We start from the raw sequence: 22,795 nt of genomic DNA on the forward strand, positions 1-22,795 counted from the left end.
CTTCCGCGCTACCGTGTTTATATGTAGGTATATACGATAACTTATTTACATACATATATGCATCGATTCTGTGCACTTTAGAAATTATTAAGTAGATATTTGAAAATATTCTATGTCGAGAATTAATATTTTTTTTTTTGTATTCTGAAACAAAAATGGCAAATTTTATTTTTGTTTAATTATAAATATGAAAAATATTCTTGGCAAACACCGAAATTGAAATTTTTTCAAATGATTGATCAGGCAGTCTAATTATTCGGAAGAATACTTGGACAAAGCTTTTTGCCCCTCGAGTTTTTCCGCTTGGATGGACGCTACTAAAATTGTGTGCTTAGAATGTCTATTAGGGTGGTCCAAAAAACTCAAGTTTTTTTTTAGAGACCTAGGGACCCTCTCATTTTGTTACATCTAATAAAATAATAATCTATGCAAAATCTTAGCACCCTAGAACATATAGAAGGCAGTGCTCAACAACGTTTAGTTTTCATAAATTTCTATAAAAAACTCATACTTTCGGGTAATTAACGCCTTTTTTTGTTTCAGGTTTGAACTATATTTCAATCAAAATGACTGCTCTTAAGACGCGTCAGGCGGACAGTGTTTACTTAATTGGTGTTAAGGACTTAGAACCTTTAACAAAGAAGAACCAACTTCCTACAACAAAAGAAGTTTTGTTAAGATTTCACTTTTTTTTAAGTGAAAAAAAATCTGTCAGGAACGCTAGTCATAGCACAATTGAAGAATTGAATGAAGTTTGGAGCAAAGCCCTAATCCCGACTAAATATACCAAGGATTCGATTGAAAAACTTGAAAGTGTGCATTCACAGTGGCTACTTTTAAAGAAAAATAAAGGCAGAAAAACAGAAAAACAAAGAACAAACGAGCAATCATTTGTAGACAAAATTGAAAAGCTTTTTGACATTGCCCATTAAGATGCTCTAATTCTCATGAAAATACAACAAGACAAAGATTTTTTAATTGACCAAAGAACTGAGAGAAAAATGATCATTTCATCTCAAGACAAAGAGTATACTACAAAACAAGAAAGAGCACTAGAAAGATTTGAAAAAGAAGAGAAGAGAAGAGAAAAGTCTGTTTCTGCTGCAAAATCCACGTCTTCTTCTATTAATCCACCCGATGGTGACTTTAATGATAGTTCAAGTGCCAAAAGCATTTCTGAAAGTGGTTCTGATGATGAATTATATCAACCTTCGTCCAAAAAAGATTTAGAAAAAGATTTAGGTGGCAAGAGCGAAGATGTTTCTGAACGAAAGGCTAAGAAGAGCCTTTTTGACATGAATGTGGTAGGGGCTTTAGACAGGAATAAAGTTTCCGATCGTGAAGCTGTAAGGCTTATCATTCCTATTGCCGCCGCACTTGGCCATGATCCTGCGGCATTGCCGCTTTCAAGAAGTTCTATAAAAAGAAAACGAGAAGCAGCAAGGCAGAATTTTTCAACAGAGATGAAATCAAACTTAGACATCAAAGAACCAGTTGTTGTTCATTGGGACAGCAAAATCTTGCCCGACATTTTAGGTTCACAAAAAGTAGATATACTACCAGTGCTAGTTTCCTATGCTGGTGGAAATGAGAAACTACTGGGGGTGCCAAAATTGGCTAGTGCAACAGGTTCGAAAACTGGAGATGCAGTACTTAAAACTCTTAAAACATGGAATCTTGATGATAAAATCATTGGTATGGGATTTGACACAACAGCCGTCAACACTGGTGTCAAGAGTGGTGCATGCACTTTCATTGAAAATACGCTGAACAAAGAACTTCTATGGTTGCCGTGTCGCCATCACATAATGGAAATCATTTTGAGCAAAGTACTTACATTATGTTTGGGACCTTCAAGCTCTCCTGAAATTCCCATATTTAAAAGGTTAAAGGAATCATGGAATGCAGTTGATCGATCAGATTACACACCATTAAATTTTTCCCCTGGAGAAGCTGAGTTAAAAAACAGTGCCATCGAATCCCTGATACATCATCTTAGTAAGAAAGACCAGCCTCGAGATGACTACCTCGAACTTATTGAACTGACACTGTTGGTGTTGGGACAAACAATAGAAAAAATTCACTGGAGAGCACCTGGGCCTATACACCACGCTCGGTGGATGGCTAAGCTTATTTATGCATATAAATTGTACCTTTTCCAAGGTCAGGGAGTTTACCATCTCACAAACAAGGAGAAAGAAAACTTGGACAGATTTGTCCGTTTCGGAGCACTTTTGTACGTGAAAAACTGGGTTGAGGCTCCAATCAGCGCCAATGCAGCTTTCAACGACCTAATGTTTTGGAAAGAGGCTAGGAAATACAGCGCGATTGATGGAGAGATAGCTAAAACCATCAAAAAAGCGTTCCGGCAACATTTGTGGTATCTATCCGACGAACTGGTCGGATTATCACTTTTTTCCACGAAAGTGAGCCTTGAAAACAAAGTGAGCATCGTGAATAAGATGTCTGTCCCTGCACCGCCCAGGATGATTAGAGGAAATGCCAATTTATTAAGTGATGAATGTGAATTGGCAGATTTCGCTAATAGTAATATAGAACAATGATGTTGTTTACTAAGCTAAACATTAAGCAAAGCTTTTTGAACAAGCACCCAAGTGAATGGGAACAGACGCCAGAATTCAAAGAGGCAAAAAATACTGTAAATAAAATCAAAGTGGTCAATGACATCGCAGAAAGAGGTGTTAAACTATTTCAAGATGAGGAGGAAAAACAGCTGTTGCTGCAGATTGTAGAGGCTAATCGGAAACAATTTCCGACTGAACCAACGAAGAAGGTCGTTCTAGAAAGCCTACAGAAACCATCCACTTCTAAAGAAAAAACGTAAAAACTTGCATTTTTATTATGGTCTTCACCATAAAATGTACATATTTTTAACATGATTTATAATGTAAAATAACCAAATAAATTTAAGTTTTGTCTTGTCATTTTTTTCAAAAATTGTAAAAAAAACTCCCATTTTCATTTTTTAAACAGCGTTGAGCACTGCCTTCCAAGTGACTTATGACCTTGAAAATTTAGCTCTTTACTTCTTATATCAAATAGAAAAGAATTGGGGGGTCCATTGGCTTTTACATCCAACTTGAGTTTTTACCATAGGATCTTGGACCACCCTAATGTCTATGGAACAATTCAATCCTCTTACTGGCTTGCTTAAGAATTTTCATATTTGCAAAATTACAAACTAACTTTTTAACAAACTTCATGCACTTTGTTCGTTTTCTTCGTTCGTTTGCTTTCCTGGAAAATGTGAGCGACAGGCCCTAAAGTATGTGGAATGTTGATCTGATGAATTGTGAAACAAGAACCGTTAGAAGTCATTCAGTGCTATCTTCTACGTTTATCTAGTAAAAAATCTAAAAAAAGCAACAAATAGTTTTAAAACCTTTGTTTTCCATAAAGATTTTATGTCACTTTGACTTTTAATGGCTTGTAGTACAAAAAGTGATTTCAAAGCTGAAAACGAATGAAGCTTTTTTTTTATTAAAATGCACTTAGACTAGCCTAGTCTGTGTCTTCAATTAAGTAAGAATAGTAATCCTTGTACGAGTCAGAATATAGCTGTGAAACTAAATACTTTCGAGTTAGTTTTAAGATGGAAAACTGAAACCTGAAGTCGATATCTATTGAAGCTTAGATGTCAGATAAAATAATGTAATGATTCCGCCAGATAATTTCTTTTATACATTTTTGAGTTTTACTTAAGCTGTAAAAGAATTACAGTATGCTCAGTTCGTTTATTAGAAATATGTTTTGGCCTTACTCACTCATTTTTCCTGTGTTTTCCTGGATTTCTGATACTCTACTGGTAACTATCGGTAATAACTTTGCAACTAACCATCATCATTAGCAATATTGCTACAAATGTACTTGATAACTACCAATAGCAAGCGATCGGGGCATGTCATTGCTTGCCTAAAAGATTTTCTCTTCCCTTTTTACCGCTGGCTTGAATCCACAAACAACTAGCGACATGCCACGCTCAAAGACATTCTCCTAAGGGCGATAAGTTTTGTATCAGTGAGCCATAATATTGGTTCGAATGTATGCCTGCAAACATTTAACTCTTCCTAAATAATTCAAAAAACTTTGTAACACACGAAACAATTACTTTTCAAGTATCAGTTACAAGTCTACTCTTGGCCGCAATTCTTTGCGCAGAAAGCCACAACACCAGCCGTTTCGGAATGCAATTCTGTGGCTTATAATGTGTCGCAACATAGAAGAAACTTTGCAGGGAATTGTGTCGTGACTTTTGTTTGATTTGAAACTACGTATATAACTTTAAAGTTTACGTTAGTTTCACAGTTTTTTTCTTGATTTTTAACTGTATTCGTTCGCTTTCTTTTATTTACTTACTCATTTCTACAGAGCTGTTAAGCCGCTAGTTTTGGAAATGCTGTGTGATGTAAAAAACATAAAACACCTTGTACTCAATACACAAAAGCAAAAGTGTGACGTGATGCTTGTAAAATGGCACTTAAAGTAAACTCCAACATAGTTAAAAATCACCTAAAGGCGGAACTGAAACTGTAGCCAACCAAAATACTTCAAATCGAAGGCGAAACTGGCACCTTATGGTAAAATGGCAAAACAGCAAATAGCGAGGAACAACGAAGGTTGTGATCACAGTTGAATTTCCGCAGCATCGTGCAATAAATTCGGTAGTACCGGCGTTGGCCAACTAGCTAGCATTTACCACGTAAAAGGAAGGCGGCAGACCCGTCAACTAGTGCCTGCCTTATTGACGGTGCTAAATGCAAGCGTACGCAGCAGGAATTAAGGTGAAAATAGTTGCCTGCTGCTGTGGATGATATTTTTGTAATTGTTGTCTTTCTACTATAATATGTTTTTATGTATAGTGTATGCACGTGTATGCAAGTGTATGGGAGTGTGCAAATTCTACTGCTGGCTGCCATGAAGACGCTTGCCACTTGCCACTTGCATGTTGCAAGCGGTGAACTGTTGTTGCATGCATAATTTATAGTTAGGTCCCTTGTTGGTTTCATTGTCGTCATCGTCAATCTCGTCGTCAGCGTCGTTGCTGAAACATAGTGCAAACACTATAATTAAAACAACAACAATTTGGCAAGCGCAAGCGTCGATTTGGGTGTAGATAACAGAGTCTCTACACACACACACACACACACACACACACCACCTAACATATAAACAATTGGATGTATCTTTGTATGCACATGCGGAAAAGTGGGTTAAAGGAACACGCGAATATGTGTGTGGGAAACTGCACAAAACTAAAAACAAAACACAAAAAGAGGAAAATCAAAGTGAAATAAGATAAAGAAAAGTTCTGCTGCAGCGTTGAGACGTTGGGGCGTATAAGCCATGTCAGCACAACACCGCCAAGCTTCAGCAAGTTTCAAATAAGCAATGTGATGCGCTGCGTTGCGTGTAGCTGCTACATATACAGTATAGTGCATCGATGTTTGTGTAAGAAGAGTAAAGGAAACAGCAAATTGTGCTTGTTCTTTTGCTTGTTAAACTTAAAATGCGTTAAAACAACAGCAACATACAAGAGGAAAGCGAAAAGTACAAAATAAATGCGCACTTGTAAATAAAAACAAACATAACACATACCCCTGTGTTCACAATAATAGCGGTGTGGCATGTTGGAAAGCTTTGACTATTTATTTACTTTTTATTCAATTTTTTTTTTTTTTAATACAACAAAAATTAAATAACTGAAAGTTTCAACTTTCTACAAATTGAAAACAAAATAAATTTTCATGAACCCTTTAAACTTTTTATTCAGAATCTCTAAACAAATTCTGGCTATGCAGTTATGTAGCTTATAAATTACTGTGCCAGCTAATATTAGCTCAAATTTGTGCTGATTTTTGATATATTTTATTGCCGGTGCTCTGCATTTTCTTTCATATAACGAACGCTTATAGTTTTTTGTATGGAGAAAATGTTCAAGCCCGCTTAAAAGAAAAAATTCCAAATTCAACTCGATTTTGGGGTCACTTTGCACTTGCATTTTGTTATAACCAAATTTATTGGGCTATAAATCTACATACATACTTGAAATTGCTCCTAAATCACTTAAAAAGCATTGAAATTTGAAAAACATTTTTGAATGGTTTTTTTATAATTTTGCTCAAAGTTGTATGAAATATAATTTTGTAAATAGGAAATAGGAAAAATTAATTAAGAAATAAACAAAAAGTGAGGACTTTACAAAATTTCGCGGTACTATTATTGCCAACGCTGTTGTATCAGGTATTTGTTTAGCTGCATGAGAACTATCGATATCGATAACTATGGTTTGACAGCTGAGAACGCAAACTGTGTTGACATTTCTGTTCAGTAAGGTTTGGTATGTAAGTCATCATGCATCGTTTAGTGCCAGAACAACGCTTCTGAATTATGGAAATTTACTTTGAAAAAAATAAATAAATAAACCTGCTCTTGAAGTTTATTGGGCGAAATGTCAATACGACAATTGGTTGGCTTTTGTTTTTCTGCCAAATTACGTTTATTTAGGTGAATTAATTTATTTAAACCCTCTTCACATAAACGAAACGACAACCTCAAAAATTTATTTTCTAAATAATAAAAGGTTTTTATTGAAAAGTTTATAGTCATAGTGCACAGTTGCAACTTACAAAGTTTCGAAATTTTTATTTATTTATTTATTTGTTATTTGTAATTTTTTATAAGACTTTAGCTTTTTTTGCAATGGTTTATCTGTGCATTTCATCCCTGGTAGAATTTTCGTCAGCCCATTCGATGAATTTCTTAATGCCATCTCTCTCTAACGAACGGATAATTTATTCTATTTGTTTTGCGCTTAATTTTACACACATCTACTCGTCGCAAAATATTGAAATGTGTATCTAATTGCCTGTACTCATTGCGTTACGAAATTTTTGCGTCCCTTTAACTAAGTACAACTGCACTCTTTTTTGCTATTTTCGTTACAAATTACTTAAAAGCAAAGGATAGTGGATCTTTAAATAAAAACAAGAAAAATTCGGGTGATGTTCACATAACAGAGATTAGACATGTTCACACTTTAGAACCTCGCGTACAAAAAATGCTTGCAACTATATAAACGAGCAATACTGTGCCCATATATGCTGGCCTGCCTGATAGTTAGTAGCCTGTTAGCACTCACACTAATACACTCTTAGCTCAAGCCTTTGATGAGTGCTCAACACACACTGAAGTTATTTATGAATGCTATCCCACACACATTTATACTTGTACTTAACTTAATTAGAAAAGCGGAGGGAGTTACCAAAGGCGATGGAAACGTATTTTCTTTACGTCATAAAATGTTATTTGTAGAATGAAATAATTGTTTTCTTGCAGGCAGTAATTTTTTAATAGAAACCTTAAAAATAAACCTTAGCCTTAAAATTGGTTACCACTTTTAACACTTTTAAAATGTTAACCCTTTTTGATTTCTTTTAAGGAGCTAAAAAATTAAATTTAGTAATAATAAAAGTTCCGTGCAATGTATTATAAATTGCAAATTGTGCAAGTAGCCACGGAATTAATAAAGTGCCCGATTTGAAACTTGGATGGGAGAACCTACAAACGAACGAAGATTTTAGGCCCTCGCCTCATTTGAAATGGTGTTTCTTGGGTGTTTCTTTAAAAGTGTGTAAAACGGAAACGAAGAATGATTTCTTAATTTTGTTTTCAGTATTTTATTTCTTGATCCATTGTTAAAAAATAAAAATTATTTTTAAATATCGTAGTTCACACAATAACCACATTCATCCTGAAGAAGAACATTTTTTTTCTTTTTGATTTCAGATACCTGAGAGTCCCGAAATCCGTGTCGCCAGTGACACACTTCTTTTTGGAAGACCATTTTTTGAAGCCTGACAATTTTTTGAATAAACCTCGTATGTTCAAAAAAATATAAATTTTTAACAATGTATCAAAAAAATGATAAAAACAAAAATTAAAAATCTTTTTTCGTTTCCGTTTTATCCGCTTTTAAATAAACACCCAAAAAATACCATTTCAAATGAGGCGAGAGCTCTTAGGCGCTTTTCAAAAACGTAGTTGACTGAGCATGAAAGCAAGTACATAAGTATATTTCTGTTTAAAAGCCAAAGGCCTCAGTAGCTAGTACTGCTCTTCAAATAATGTAAAATAATAATTGACGATAAGAATAATTTGTGATTAAATTAATGGCTTGAAAACAACTACTGATGTATTTTTGGTTGTGATTGGGTTAATTTGGCATCTTTACTAAAGCTGTTCTGCTTTATACAATTTTTCACTATTTTTGTTGCAAGTAATATGGCGGCCGCCGTAGCCGAATGGGTTGTGCGTGACTACCATTCGGAATTCACAGAGAGAACGTCGGTTCGAATCTCGGCGAAAACACCAAAATTAAGAAAAACATTTTTCTAATAGCGGTCGCCCCTCGGCAGGCAATGGCAAACCTCCGAGTGTATTTCTGCCATGAAAAACCTCCTCATAAAAATATCTGCCGTTCGGAGTCGGCTTGAAACTGTAGGTCCCTCCATTTGTGGAACAACGTCAAGACGCACACCACAAATAGAAGGAGGAGTTCGGCCAAACACCCAAAAAGGCTGTACGCGCCAATTATATATTATATATATATATATATATATAATATAATATGGCTTTGCAGCTGTTACTAATTTCGCACAGAAAAAGTGGTGATTTGACCTACTGTGCAACGTGACGAATAATATGCAAAGTACAAAAATCTGCTAATTGAAATCATTCTCGACAAAAGCCAACTCTTTTTAAATCACTCCTCCTTTATAATTCAGTGAATTTTATCCACTGCGTGCGCTTAATAAGGTGGTAAATGTTGTGAATGCGCGCCAAATCAGATTTGCCAGACACTAAAAAAAGTAGTTTTATATTTGGAAAACAGTGTAGTGTCATAGCCAGAGCGAAAGAGGGACTGAGATAATGTTCCGAATATTTCACTTAACATCAACTTAGCAATTTAGTATTTTTTAAGTGCTCATAAAATATTTACCGAATTTATTATTTACTACTTTCAATTAAAACATAGTTTTTTTTTAAATGATTTCGATACAAGAAAATAATTAGCACCCTAATGCACCTAGTTTCGAGTGGTAAACAATTTGCCGCTTTATTTTCTTTTACATCAATTTCGCCTTAAAACTTCTTCATTGTGCGCTCATTTTTGCACGCTTTCACACTTTTTGCTTGTCTTACTCATTAACATCCTGAAGCGTTGTGAAAGAAATTTCGCAAGAATTTTTCTCACATATCTACTTTATCTGTATTACTGCTTATTCTGTCTTGCAGCTTAACAAAGGAGGGAAATAGTTGGGTTAAATGGAATACTTGAAAGTGCCAAATTTCACAAACCGGCGAGAGCTCATACAGCCGAGTTCTTACATATGCACTTATACTCGTAGTGTGTGTGTCATAATCTCCTTCTGCAAGTCTCATTCGCAAGTTAAAATAAGTTAAAATTGCAATGCGAGTGCACTTAATGCGCAATGTTTCGACATATTCTTTTAGCATGCAAACCAAAATAAGTTTTTAAATGTGTGCATATGTGTGTGTATGCATATGTAGTTGAATGTGCATGTGATATGTGAAAAGGAGAAATACATATTAACGAACATGGGGTATGACGTGAGAGAGGAGAATTATTACTAAAAGGCAAAAAAACTAGTTAAATGGCGAATAAAAGCATCTGGTTATGTAGGCATATGCATTTGTTTACTAGTCCGAAATGGCCTAGTTTTTGACTAGTTAAAATGAGCCACATGAGCTCAAAATAAAATTTACTAATGGACTATGAATAAGTTCGTGCGGTTTTTTTTCGAAATTTGAAACTTTATTGACGTAAAATGGTTACAAATTTAATATTCAAAATATTGTCCATCGCTTACTACTACTTTTTCCCATCTTTCTGGCAATTCACGGATTCCCTTTGTGAAAAATTCGGTCGGTTTTGCCGCAATCCACGAATCGATCCATTTTTTGACTTCATCGTAATTACGGAAGTGCTGGTCAGCCAGGCCATGTTGCATCGATCGGAAGAGATAGTAATCGGATGGCGCAAGGTCTGGACTATACGGCGGGTGGGGTAGGACATCCCATTTGAGCGTTTCTAAGTATGTTTTGACCACTTGTGCAACATGTGGCCGAGCATTGTCATGTTGCAAAATAACTTTGTCGTGTCTATCGGCGTATTGCGGCCGTTTTTCTCGCAGTGCTCGGCTCAAACGCATCAATTGTCGTCGGTAGACATCCCCCGTAATCGTTTCATTCGGTTTCAGTAGCTCATAATACACAACACCCAGCTGGTCCCACCAGATACACAGCATAACCTTCAGGCCATGAATATTCTGCGCCGACGTCGATGTTGAAGCATGGCCAGGGTATCCATACGTTGCCCGACGTTTTGGATTGTCGTAATGGACCCACTTTTCATCGCCAGTCACAATTCGATGCAAAAAACCCTTTCTTTTGTGCCGTTGAAGCAGTTGTTCGCATGCCATAAAACGGCGTTCAACGTCTCTTGGCTTCAATTCATACGGCACCCAATGGCCTACCTTTCGGATCATTCCCATGGCTTTTAAACGTTTGGAAATGGTTGATTGATCAACTCCCAAAGTTTTTGCAACCTCTTCTTGCGTTTGAGCCGGATCTTGATCGAGCAATTCCTCCAATTCGGTATCCATGAACTTTGGCGGCGCACCCTCGCGTTCTTCGTCTTCCAAGCCAAAATCACCACTTTTAAAGCGTGCAAACCACTTCTGGCACGTTCGCTCAGATAGAGCATGCTCACCATAAACTTCCACCAAGATACGATGACTTTCGGCTGCTTTTTTCTTCATATTAAAATAATGAAGAAGAATTCCCCGCAAAAACACATTATTTGGCACGAAATTCGACATTTTCAAGTGTGGTAAAAATATTGTTGTTTACGCTTCAAATAAAAAACTTATACTGACGTTTGTGCCTTGCGACAGTAGCTCTCCAATGAATGTTTGGAAATGTGGATCGATGGAATAATAATCAAGTTACGCCATCTGTTGTAAAACCGAAACGAACTTATTCATAGTCCTATTATGAAAATTAAAAGCAAAAATGATTGCTATTTAAAATATGATTAAAACTTAAAATAGGGTGAGATTTACTATGCGTATTTTGGCTTACAATAGAAGAAAAACGTGCGCTCCTTTTGCTGGCGTTAGAAAGTAGTTACATGTATGAGGCGGCCTACTGTGCGCTATTTCAAAATAGTTTCGCTTATAAAAATGTTTACAATTCTGTTGAATCCACAGAATAATGTGTTGTTAGGTTGCTGGATAGTATAAAATCCCGCCAATAAAATTAACACATTTTACTTTTCACAGCACGCAGCGTAGGCTGCTAATGACTATTATTTTCAAGACAGCCCGTATAAGAAATCCAAGAACAAGACACTATTAAATCGGTTTCTCTGAACTGCCTGTTATGAACAATTGTAATCCTATCGATTCTAAATAAAGGGTGGCTAAATTTCAAGGGCCGATGTTGAATGTGAACCACACCTAAACGTCAACGACACCGTTGGACTTCTTTCTTTAGGATTATTTGAAAGAAAAGGTGTACGTCGATAAGCCAGCAACAATTCAAGAGCTAAAGGATGAGATAATTCGGCACATAAACGGCATAGAAACTCAATTATGCCTCAGAGTCATCGAAAATTTGGACCATCGGATTGAAGTGTGCCGCCGAGGCCGCGGTGGCCATTTGGCCAATATTTTGTTCTATACGTAATTGAGCCATACCAGTATTATTATAATAAAGAGAAATGACAATAATTTCTTAAAAAAATTGTATTGTATTCAAAATCAACAGTGGCCTTTAAAACTTAACCACCCTTAACCACTATTAGAAGTAGAAAAAAAATAATATACAATAAAAAATATTTTTCGCAGACTAGATGCAGATTTTGTGCATTAACGTAACAGTAGCTGGGTGTGCACCGGTTGGCAGCGGCCATCGTAACCGCTTGAGTTGGTGAGTGACTATCACTCGGTAAGACACAGGTTCGAATCTCCTGGCATGAAACACTAAAATGATGGAAAACATTTTCTAACAGCGATCAACTCTCCGCAGGTGAACCTCCGAGTGTATTTCTGCCATAAGACAGTTCCGTATAAAAAACCATGTGCCCTTCGGAGGCGTCATAAAACTGTAGGTTTGTTCATTTTTGGGAAAACATCAAGACGCACACCATAAATAAAGAAAGTGGCTAGATTGAATACCCAATATACATATTTATAGTTGGGGGCATGGGATCAAAACTCAGGTGGACCACATAAAACCAAAATAAAAACGAATTTATCCATATTCGGATATTCTGCATATGCAGCTCCTTCTTTGGATTGCAAAAATACGCATAATACATAGAGTTGATTTGCTTTAGAATAGGCGCAAACACCAGTCACTCGACTGCCAACTTCAAACTTTTAGAAGCAATAAATGACACCATTTTGAATTCCATATAATTTAATTTAGTCTTTTTTGTTTTGGATTGAGGTCTAACTTTCCTTGCAAATACTTTGTTGTACAGCACTACTTAAGTTAAGTGCCTGCTTTTGTGGGTAAACTAAGAAAAGAAGCTGTGGCTGGTAATGCATTTAAATCTAGACCACCGCATACAAGTCAAGCGAGCGTGAAGTAAATAGAAGTTGCATAAAAAGCAAAAGAGCATATATGGTATCTATGTATGTGTATTCAGCTAAACGCAATCTGACGAAAAAATTCAAAAACCAAAACTCGTAGCTACAAAAATATCCAAGAGGCAATAGAAATATTTGTAAAATAAAATAACTCTCCTCTAAGTACAAGCATTTGATTTTGTGTTTTTTATAAATAGCTAGGTTTTCTTACACATACAGACATATGTACATATGTATCTTCATAGCACATGCCTGATGGCCGAATGTGGGTCAATTGGAAGTGCATACAACGAGTTCAAGCAGTGTGAAAACAAGCAATTCGTAAAAATTGAATTGTTTCAAGTCATGGACGATGCTAAGTGCAGAGTTCTTAGCTAATGTTTGTGCAAAGAAATTAAGATCACTCGATGAATAAAATTAAGAAAAGTGAAAAATATCACAAACAAGAATAGCTAAAAAATAAACAAGTTTTGCAGCCGCTGTGGCCTAACGGGTTGGTGCGTAACTAGCATTTGGTGGTGCACTGGTTCGAAAAACAGGGCATAAAAAAATACTTTATATTAGCGCTTGCCCTTCGGCATGCAATGGCAAGCCTCCGAGCGTATTTCCGTTTAAAGGGGGCATAAGGCTGAAGGTACCTCCTTTTGTGGCATATCATGAAGACGCGGAAAGCAGTGATTATTGATTTCGGTATACAGAGCATACACGCGATTTCTGCAAGCCGCACCATTTCCAACATAACTACACAAAGGCTTTAATTACACCTACGATACATGAACTTGATTAATAAATTTCACAATTAGTACTTATTGACACAAAAATTCAGTCAGAACATCATGCAGTGATGCCTTTTCAGTAAAAGGAGCAAACACACACAAATTAGTGCGAAACCTTTGATTCGAACCAATGCTATTTTTAATGATGCTGACAAAAAATTGCGCACAATCTGCTTTAATTCTTTGTTTTCACAAATAAATATATATATGCATACATACATACAGCCGCCGTGGCCTAACGGGTAGGTGCGTGACTATCCTTTGGTAGTGCACAGTTTCGAAAATAGGGCATAAAAAATACTTCATATTCGGCATCATACCGCATTCGGGGCCAATCATGAAGACGCGCGCCACAAATAAGAGGATGAGCTCGCTCAAACACCCAAGCAACGGTTGTAAGCGTCATAGTGTATACATAACACATACGTCTGTATACAGGGTTTGATTGAAAAGTAATGAGCCTTCCCGCAGGGAGCGTCTGCCAAGCGATCAACCGAATTGGCTGGTGCCCTTCCACTAGAAACCGGTCTCAGTTCGCTGGCAACAGCGGTGCAGTCAACATCGCTCCGCGCGTAAAAGCTGTTTTAAAAGTGTGTTAGGATTTTGCAGTGGCAAAAATGCAGCGATCGTTGGAGCAACGTTACTCGATCAAATTTTGCGTAAAGCTAAACAAAACGAGTACCGAAACCATTGGGCTACTCAAGGAGGCTTACGGTGACCAATCTCTATCCAGTGCGCAGGACAGGAGTGGCACACGAGCCAGTCGCCACGACCCAAGAAGGCCCGCATGTCGAAATCCAAGGTCAAAACCATGCTGATCATCATTTTCGACTCTCGAGGCATCGTCCACAAGGAGTTTGTACCTCCAGGAAGCACTGTAATCGCGGCATTTTACAAAGAAGTGCTCCTTCGGCTGAAAAACAGCGTCGCCCGGGTTCGGCCCGACCTCGTCAACAATTGGACCCTTCATCACGACAATGCACCGGCGCACACCGCCTTCCTCTGCACCTCTGCATTGGCCAAGATGGGGGTTCCGGTGCTTCCCCACCCTCCCAACAGCCCAGACCTGTCCCCTTCGGACTTCTTCTTCTTCTCGCACCCGAAAAGAAATCTGAAGGGGAGGCGTTTCGACTCCAACGAGGCGATCCAAAAAACTGTGACAGCCGAATTGAACGCGATTCCGGCGGATGAGTTCAAAAAATGTTTCCTGCAGTGGAAGGACCGTTACCAGCGGTGTTTTGACGCTCAAGGGTCCTATTTTAAAGAATATTAGTTGTATAAGCCAAAAGGTTTAATAAAACTGCTTAAAAAAATAAGGCTGATTACTTTTGAATCAAACCCTGTACCTTCAGGTGAATTCAGCATCACCATGAGGGCAGTGTTATTGATTTCGGTATGCAGACCGAATACACCATTTCTGCAAGCTATTTCTGCAAGTTGCTCCATTTCCAGCATAACCACACAAAAGATCGTATGGGAAATTTTTAGTAAATCAGGCTTTAATTGAACTTAATTTACAATACGTGAGCTTGATTAATAAATTTTACAATTGTTGCAGTGTTGCATTTTACAAAATGCAGTGAGAACTCCATGCAGTGTAGCCTGGTCAATAAGAGGAGCAACAAAGGCTCTTCAATGGGAAAAGTAAGTAAGTAACGAAAAGTAAAGAAAAAAGAAAAGAAACACATAAAAACTTACAGAAATTAATGCGCAATTCTTGATTGAAACCAGTGCCAGTTTTAATAACTTTTTTGGTATATCTGAAAGCGTCAAAAGTCGTTGTCTCTGTCTAGTATGATTAGGCTGTCATTGAGGATTGGGCTTTTTCTGAAGACTCTAGCCATAGCTGATATGCTTAATTAGGTTTTTCAGTAAGAGCGCTTCAACTTTTGAACTTTTTTGAATAAACCACAAACGGCTTGACTTTTTTAACTAATTTTTTTTTTTATTATCGAGTTTGAACATATACATTCAAGTATGAAATTCGATTTCTTTTGCATGACCACCGCGTGCACGTTTTACGAAGTCCAATCGTTGAACCCAATTTTCGACCACTCTTTTGCATAAATCGGCCGAAATTCCAGCAATTTCGCGTTCAATATTGGCTCTGAGCTCACAAATCGTCGTCGGCTTGTTACTGTAGACCAATGACTTCACATAACCCCAAAACGGGACGGCTTGTTAAATGGACCGTAAAATGGCCGTAATGCTCTTAAAGTAGCAGCAACAGAACGATTATTTTCATAAAAAATTTGTACGATTTGCAATCGTTGCTCAAGTGTGTAGCGTTCCATGATGAAATGTATACTAATGAAGTTTACAAATGACAAACGAAAAATAAAAAATATTGCGTCGTTCGCCTTCCCTATCGGAAAAAGTTGAAGCGCACCTATTGGCGCGTACACCCCTTTTGGCTGTTTGGCCGAGCTCCTCCTCCTATTTGTGGTGTGCGTCTTGATGTTGTTCCACAAATGGAGGGACCTACAGTTTTAAGCCGACTCCGAACGACAGATATTTTTTATGAGCAACTTTTTCATGACAGAAATACACTCGGAGGTTGGAAATTGCCTACCGAGGGGCGACCGCTATTAGAAAAATGTTTTTCTTAATTTTGGTGTTTCACCGAGATTCGAATCTACGTTCTCTCTGTGAATTCCGAATGGTAGTCACGCACCAACCCATTCGGCTACGGCGGTCGAGCTAATTAGAGGTAGTTTTTCAGACAATGCCAGTATGGGGGAGTTCCTTTAGCTTGCTGCGGATTGCTCTTAAAAAGCTGGGTGACTACCAAGATATATCTCTCGTTTGCTCTAGGACTATCAGAATCTAAAAGAAAAAAAATCAAAATCTCGTGAAGAACGGCTTCAAAGTTTTCAATTTACTATGTCCGCCTAACTGAAAGTAAATACATATTTACATTTAAGGAGATACTTTTTAACTGATATTGCCATGAATTTTTATACAGCTTATCTATTTAAACATTTTTTATTTTTATAATTTTGTAAAAATATATTTTGGTCTGTTCCACTCTTGCAATAAATGAGCGATGTATACTAAGGTATATGTAAGTTCACAAGATCTTCTAGTGGCGGTCTAGGAATATTTTCTCGACTAATTAAGCCGTTGCACCTGATAATATTTGAGTCTTATTCGATTACTCTCTGATAGAATTCAGCTCTTTGTTATGGTGGCGTTCGAAGGAATATAAGTGGTAAGAGAGGCATCTTCTTTGCAGCCGAGTACCTTACCTTTAAGAGTGTGATATTAGAACTTGGAACTCATTGCATCATTACCATTCAGAACCCACCAGTGGAAAACCCTTTTTATACCTACATACATATACCAGCAGTAGTTATTCTGCAAGAGGCTTATGCAGCTTGAACCAATAAATCAGAGTATAAATTTTTTTCGAATTTCGGTGAAACACCAAAATTAAGGAAAACATTTTTCTAATAGCGGTCGCCCCTCGGCAGGCAATGACAAACCTCCGAGTGTATTTCTGCAATGAAAAAGCTCCCCATAAAAATATCTGCCGCTCGGAGTCGGCTTGAAACTGTTGGTCCCTCCATTGGTGGAACAACATCAACACGCACACCGCAAATAGGAAGATGAGCTCGGCCAAATACCCAAAAAGGGAGTAAGCGCGAATTATATATATATATATATATATATATATATATATATATATATATCTATATACACATTTTTGCAAGGGTGCACATTTTCAGGCTGAGAGAAAGTCTTCTTCCCGCTCAACTTCCTCAAAATAGACAAGACAAATGCAGTTCTTGTGGGGTAGTTTGAACTCCGAAAGGTAAGTAATCTGCAGTTATATATTAATATAATTATGAAAAAAATTAATCACCCTATCGGAAAATTTATATAAATTTTGGAATTGGTGTAAGTCTATCAAATTTGTCAACTGTGATTTACCCAGCTGCAGTATGCAAAGCGACCAGCAATGGAGGACGTAAAGATAGAAATAAACATTTCCTTAACTCAATTTTTTAAATTTAGAAAAAAGTTATTGTTAATTTTAAGCTCTTTATTTACATATGCTGATCTAGAATGTCTTACTGGCTGATACCCAGTCTAGAGAGGTTCACAAAAATGATCACTATTCACTGCAATATCAGTATTTCGCTGGTTCTCGTGGTGGAAACTCCTTACCAGGATATGCAGTGCACGAGTTCCAGAAGAAGCGGCATAAATCTAAGGTTTTCAGTAGTTTTGACGTGGCGAGTACTGCGCATTTACTTGTTTGCAACAGAAAAGTGATATTAGATTTCATTTATGAAAAATATAGGGACGAATATGTCGCAAATGGGAGCAAATGCAAAAATTGCATGCGCACGTCGTTCTCTACAAATATACTGGTTTTTCTTTTGTAAACATCTGTACATATGTCTATACCTGAATGCGCATATATCAACAAAATTGTCAACAAACACCACTTTCTATTTATAATTACATACAAGTTGAGGTAGATATTTTTCAGGCTATATTGGGGGTCCAAACTCACTTTCTTTTCTTATCCATATATACATACATACATATGTATGTAAGTATGTCTTTACTTATGTATCTTTACATTGCTGAAGTTCGCTTAGTTGAAGGTGCCGGAAGTACGAAAACAATTCAATTAACTCAATCCTTTTGGATTTTATTAATTACTTGCAATACAATAAAAACAACAAGAAAACAATTGGTAAATATGCATCAAAGTGAAAACTGGGTCAACAATATCCACCAGAGCACAATACGGCAGGCGTTGTCCGACATCGATTGGTTGTCGGCACTAAAGCTGGTTGGCACTGACACTGGTCGCGCATGCTCAGCACGCTAACGAGCTGTAAAGCAAACCTACACATCTAATATACCTACACGCAAGTGTGTGTGTGCATAAGAAAACCATTGATTTCTGGCATTGCCGACTTCCACTTGGCTTTGAATAATGTGAAGAGCATTTCTTTTGTATATTTAACCAGTTCGAACACACCCAATTCGTAACACTTTCTTTTTATATTATTGTACGATACATTCGTACGTGAATGAATGTTCAGTACAGCAGCTAACGAACGTACGTACGTACATTTGTACTACGTGTGAAAATTTCTTTTCAGTTTGCCATTCCCCAATAACACCTTAGTTTGGTATCAACTTCAGATGAATATGATGTGAAATTGCTTTCTCAAATTTGCAACGTTAATTCTCAGCAGAATTTTAACTTAACAGGCACCTTTTATAGTGATTTTTTTTTAGTTGTTAAGTTGAGTTATAAATAATTCCTCACTTGATTCACAGAGATTTCTCCAATTGGTATAAAGTGGAATAATCTTTTTTATTTTATAATTTTAACTGATTTCACATATTCCAAAGTTGAATAAATTGTTTCAATTGAAAATCAATTATATAAATTTAAAAAAAGATAAATTACATAAAATAAAATTACTTCAATTTTCGATACTTAATTGATCAGGTACTGCAATTACTTAGCAACGACATGAAAAAATCAAAATAAAATACGCAAGTTCAACTCGAATATCAGCTACTTAACTATTAGTTACATACACTTTTTTTAAATAATAGCATTATTTTTAAAATAAAATGGCAAGGAAAACTTCAATGCTGCAAGAGAGTTGTTAATGAATTCCCAAATATTATTCAACTTCAGCATGAGTTGAGGACAAGGCCTGGGAAAAGTGCAATGAATGCTGAAACTAAATGTTTGCTTGTGTTTGCTGGGTTATTGTGCTTATGTGCGTGTGCCTGTGCTGTGATATTGAGTAGTTTTATGAACTTGTTCGAAAGTGGCTGCGACAAAAAGTGTGCAGATGCGAGAAATTTATGTAGTTGCAGGCTAATACTGTATGTGGAAAATTGCCTTAGTTCAGAAGAAAAGCATTTGTTTTTTTAATCTTTGTTTTTCTTAAATGCCGTTTTGAAGTTTCACACACTAAATCTTACTTCTACATAGTCGTTATAGAGCCTTTTGATAGTTCTTGCTTAAAAAAGCATAATTAAGTTTCAAATTTAGAATGCAAACAGGTAAGGTAACAAACACACATAAATATGTATTGGCTTAAAGAAATTTTTCGAAATGTGTTTAAGGAAGCTATAACTACTGCATTTAGTGAGCGTAAATATTTTCTGCAATATTTTTTATTTCCTAGAAATATTTCCACAATTTACTTATTTTACTTGATATGAGTTTATTTGATTTTTTGTTTTCTTTCTTTATTTTATTGAATCTATTAAATTTTCTTATTTACTGAGTGAATTTTAACTATTTTTTATTCTTAATTATTAAAATTTTTTATCTTATTCCAAATATTATTTCCGCTTTCAACTGCATGTTGCTTACTTATTTATGCTTAAATACTATTGTAGAATAATAATACAGGCAGTTGGGAGATTATCTTTATCTTTGAGTTTGTATGTGTGTATCTATTCATACATTAATTCATTCATTATATTTTATAAGTATGTATTGTAAATTTTATTTCGAAACTGAATTTACGATTTATTTATTGATTGTATTTATTTTAGTTTATTGTATTTAAATCGTAGTATGTCTTATTTATTTTAGTTTTGAAGAAACATTTTCGTTTGTATTTAGGTTAGGTTAGCCTAGTTGGCAATAAGCTACGCATAGACCTTTTGGTCCCTAGCGATATCAGATGGACTTAGTTGCATAAAATTTGTAATTAATTGTAAGTAAACTTCTTTTATACGAGTTTTGTTATTTTTACTTTTTATTTTGATGACTTTTTTTTCTGTAATCGCATTAATAATTTTTGTTTTCTTTTTTTCATTTTAAATGGTACTATTTATTTATATATTATTATTACTGTTATTATGTATGATTTAATATTGAATACAACTTTTTTATTACTTTAATGCTTATTTTTATAAAACGCGTGCAATGGTAGATTTCTCAACAATGATTTTGTTAATTACTTCAATATTTGTTATGAACACAAAATTAAAAAAAAGAACTAAAAATATATCTAACATTTTTTTTTTTAAATTTGAAATTTAAAAAATTTGAAAAAAAAATTTTTTGTGACAAGATTGAGCGAACTCACATAATTTCTCTTTTTTAGAATTACAAATAAAAAAAAATTAAAAAAATGTTTAAAACTTTGAAAAAAAAAAATTTTTTTTTTACATTTTTAAAATTGAAAAAAATTTTTTTTTTTGATTTTTAAAACTTTGAAAAAAATTTTTTTTTTTTAATTCTTAAAACTTTGAAAAAAAAATGTTTCTTTTTTTTTACAAATTTTTAAAACTTCAAAAAAAATGAAAATGAACTAAAATGAAAGAACTTTTTTTTCGTAACAATACTCAGCGAACTCATATAATTTCTTTTATGTACTCAATCATTTTTGAATATGAAAAATTCCTTCCCATGCCTTGCTTTATTCAATGAATATTTTCCTTATTTTTCATTTTTATTTGAATTTTTATTAAGATATGGTTCCATGTTTACCAAATTGTAATCCTTTTCGTAACTGTTAATTATATTTTTTTATTTCCTTATTTAGAAAATCCTTCTATTAACTTTTAATTAAAAAAATAAAAATAGTTTTTTTTTCTATTTGCATATTTAACAAATTTTTATTTCTTCTATTAACTTATAAATATAAAATTAAAAAAGAAACAAAATTTCCATTTCCATATTTAGCAAATTCATGGTCTTTCTATTAACTTTTAATTTAAAAAAAAAAAAAATGTATTTCTATTTCGATATTTAGCAAATTTCTAGTCGTTTTATTATCTTTTAATTTTAAAATAAAAATATATTTTTTTTCTATATTATTTCCATAGTTGGCAAATTTTGGGTGCTTTTCTGAACTTTTAGTTATAAATATTTTTTTTTTCTATTTCATTATTTTCTTTTTCCATTATTTTACTCAATGTTTTTTTGTTATGTATATACCACTTTTAGGTTGAATATTAAATCAAATAAAAGCGTCTCATTTATATATACCTTGAGCTTTAGTTTTGTTTAACAAAACGCCGACTGTGTTGTAGGTGTTAAACAATTTTTTTTTATTGAAAGTTTTGTCGCTCTAAAAATTATTGCCAGAAAAAAGCGCACTATTTATTATTTCGGTCAATTCCTCATAAATGCATATCACTAATATATGTTGTTTTTTGTTTTTGAAAAATATTAAGCCATTACCACAACACTTCACTCTTGGCCATTTGCCGCACGACTGACGTCGGTAAAAGTTTTCTCTTACGGTTTTTACTGTTTGTTAGTAAAACGCACCAACAGCTATACTGCGACTGCGCAACTGTCTTGGCTAGCGTCTAAAGTGCCGTCAAGACGTGGTGAGCATTTTAAGTTATGTATGTATGTATGTGAGTACGAGTACGTGTGTTGATGTAAGCGTGTTTATATTACAATTTAACTTTCTTGCTTTTCTTTGTTGCAAGTACTTATGAATTTATGTGTGTAGCTTAGCTTTTTACCTTTCTTCGGGAACTGGTTACCACAATAACTCTACTTTATGAACGACGAAAATAACAACAATTGTGCGTAGTATACGGGTATGTAAATATGTATGTATGTAACGTAACGCGTCTCGTCTGTTACCTCTTATTTTTTAGATGCTTATTTTGCTTTTAAATTATCCAATTGGCAACTTCAGGCTTTTCGTTGGTTGATTGTTCGACTTGTTGTTTACGACGCGACGCGCATGCGCACAACTGTTCAACACGAGCTTAAGTTTGCAACTGATCGCTGTTTGTGATTTGATTTACCATCATACCACGCTAGTTGTGCTGCCAAGGTGTTCATTTTCAGTTTCTTCTGCTACGGGCACTTGCTATTTTGGTTAGTGGCAGCGATTTGAGAGTTTCGGTGCAAATAAACTTGGCTCGTTAAGTTGGCGGCGTTGAAGCAGCATTTTACAGTTAAGTGTATATTGTCTGCAGAAGTGAGGTAGCAGAAGAATGTGACTTTTTACAGCTATATCGATTAACAACATTTACTTGAGAGCCTCAGAGGTGCAGCGTGACTTTATTGAGAAAATTTTTTGGGAGAAGCCTCGCTAGTTACTTGCTCCAATTTGTATAAGTTTTTACTTGCTAATTACGTATGCAGTCGCACATTGAGTCTGGGTGAATGTTCTCAAATCACTTTCTCTTCCCACCAAATGTAAACAAAAGAGGACAGGTACTGAGCTGCATATGCATATATAAGTATATAAACAGGTATATATATTTTAAACGTGCAGAAGACAGCTAACATTCATTCTACAATATTCGAGTTCTTTTGAATGCATTTTAAATCTACCGCAACACGAATGA

General features: G+C 35.3%; 1 protein-coding gene across 1 annotated transcript in view; it reads right to left on the reverse strand.

Moving 5' to 3' along the window:
• The window catches only part of LOC128862108 (dentin sialophosphoprotein), a 76,361-nt gene extending 54,164 nt beyond the window's left edge, over positions 1 to 22,197 (reverse strand). The window contains exon 1 of the mRNA XM_054100540.1: positions 21,956 to 22,197. The gene's annotated coding sequence lies outside the window, so the exon portion shown is untranslated. The remainder of the gene's footprint in view (positions 1 to 21,955) is intronic.
• Positions 22,198 to 22,795: the final 598 nt, after the last annotated feature.

Source organism: Anastrepha ludens, chromosome 4 (genome assembly GCF_028408465.1).
Source record: "Anastrepha ludens isolate Willacy chromosome 4, idAnaLude1.1, whole genome shotgun sequence".
Taxonomy (NCBI): Eukaryota; Metazoa; Arthropoda; class Insecta; order Diptera; family Tephritidae; genus Anastrepha; species Anastrepha ludens.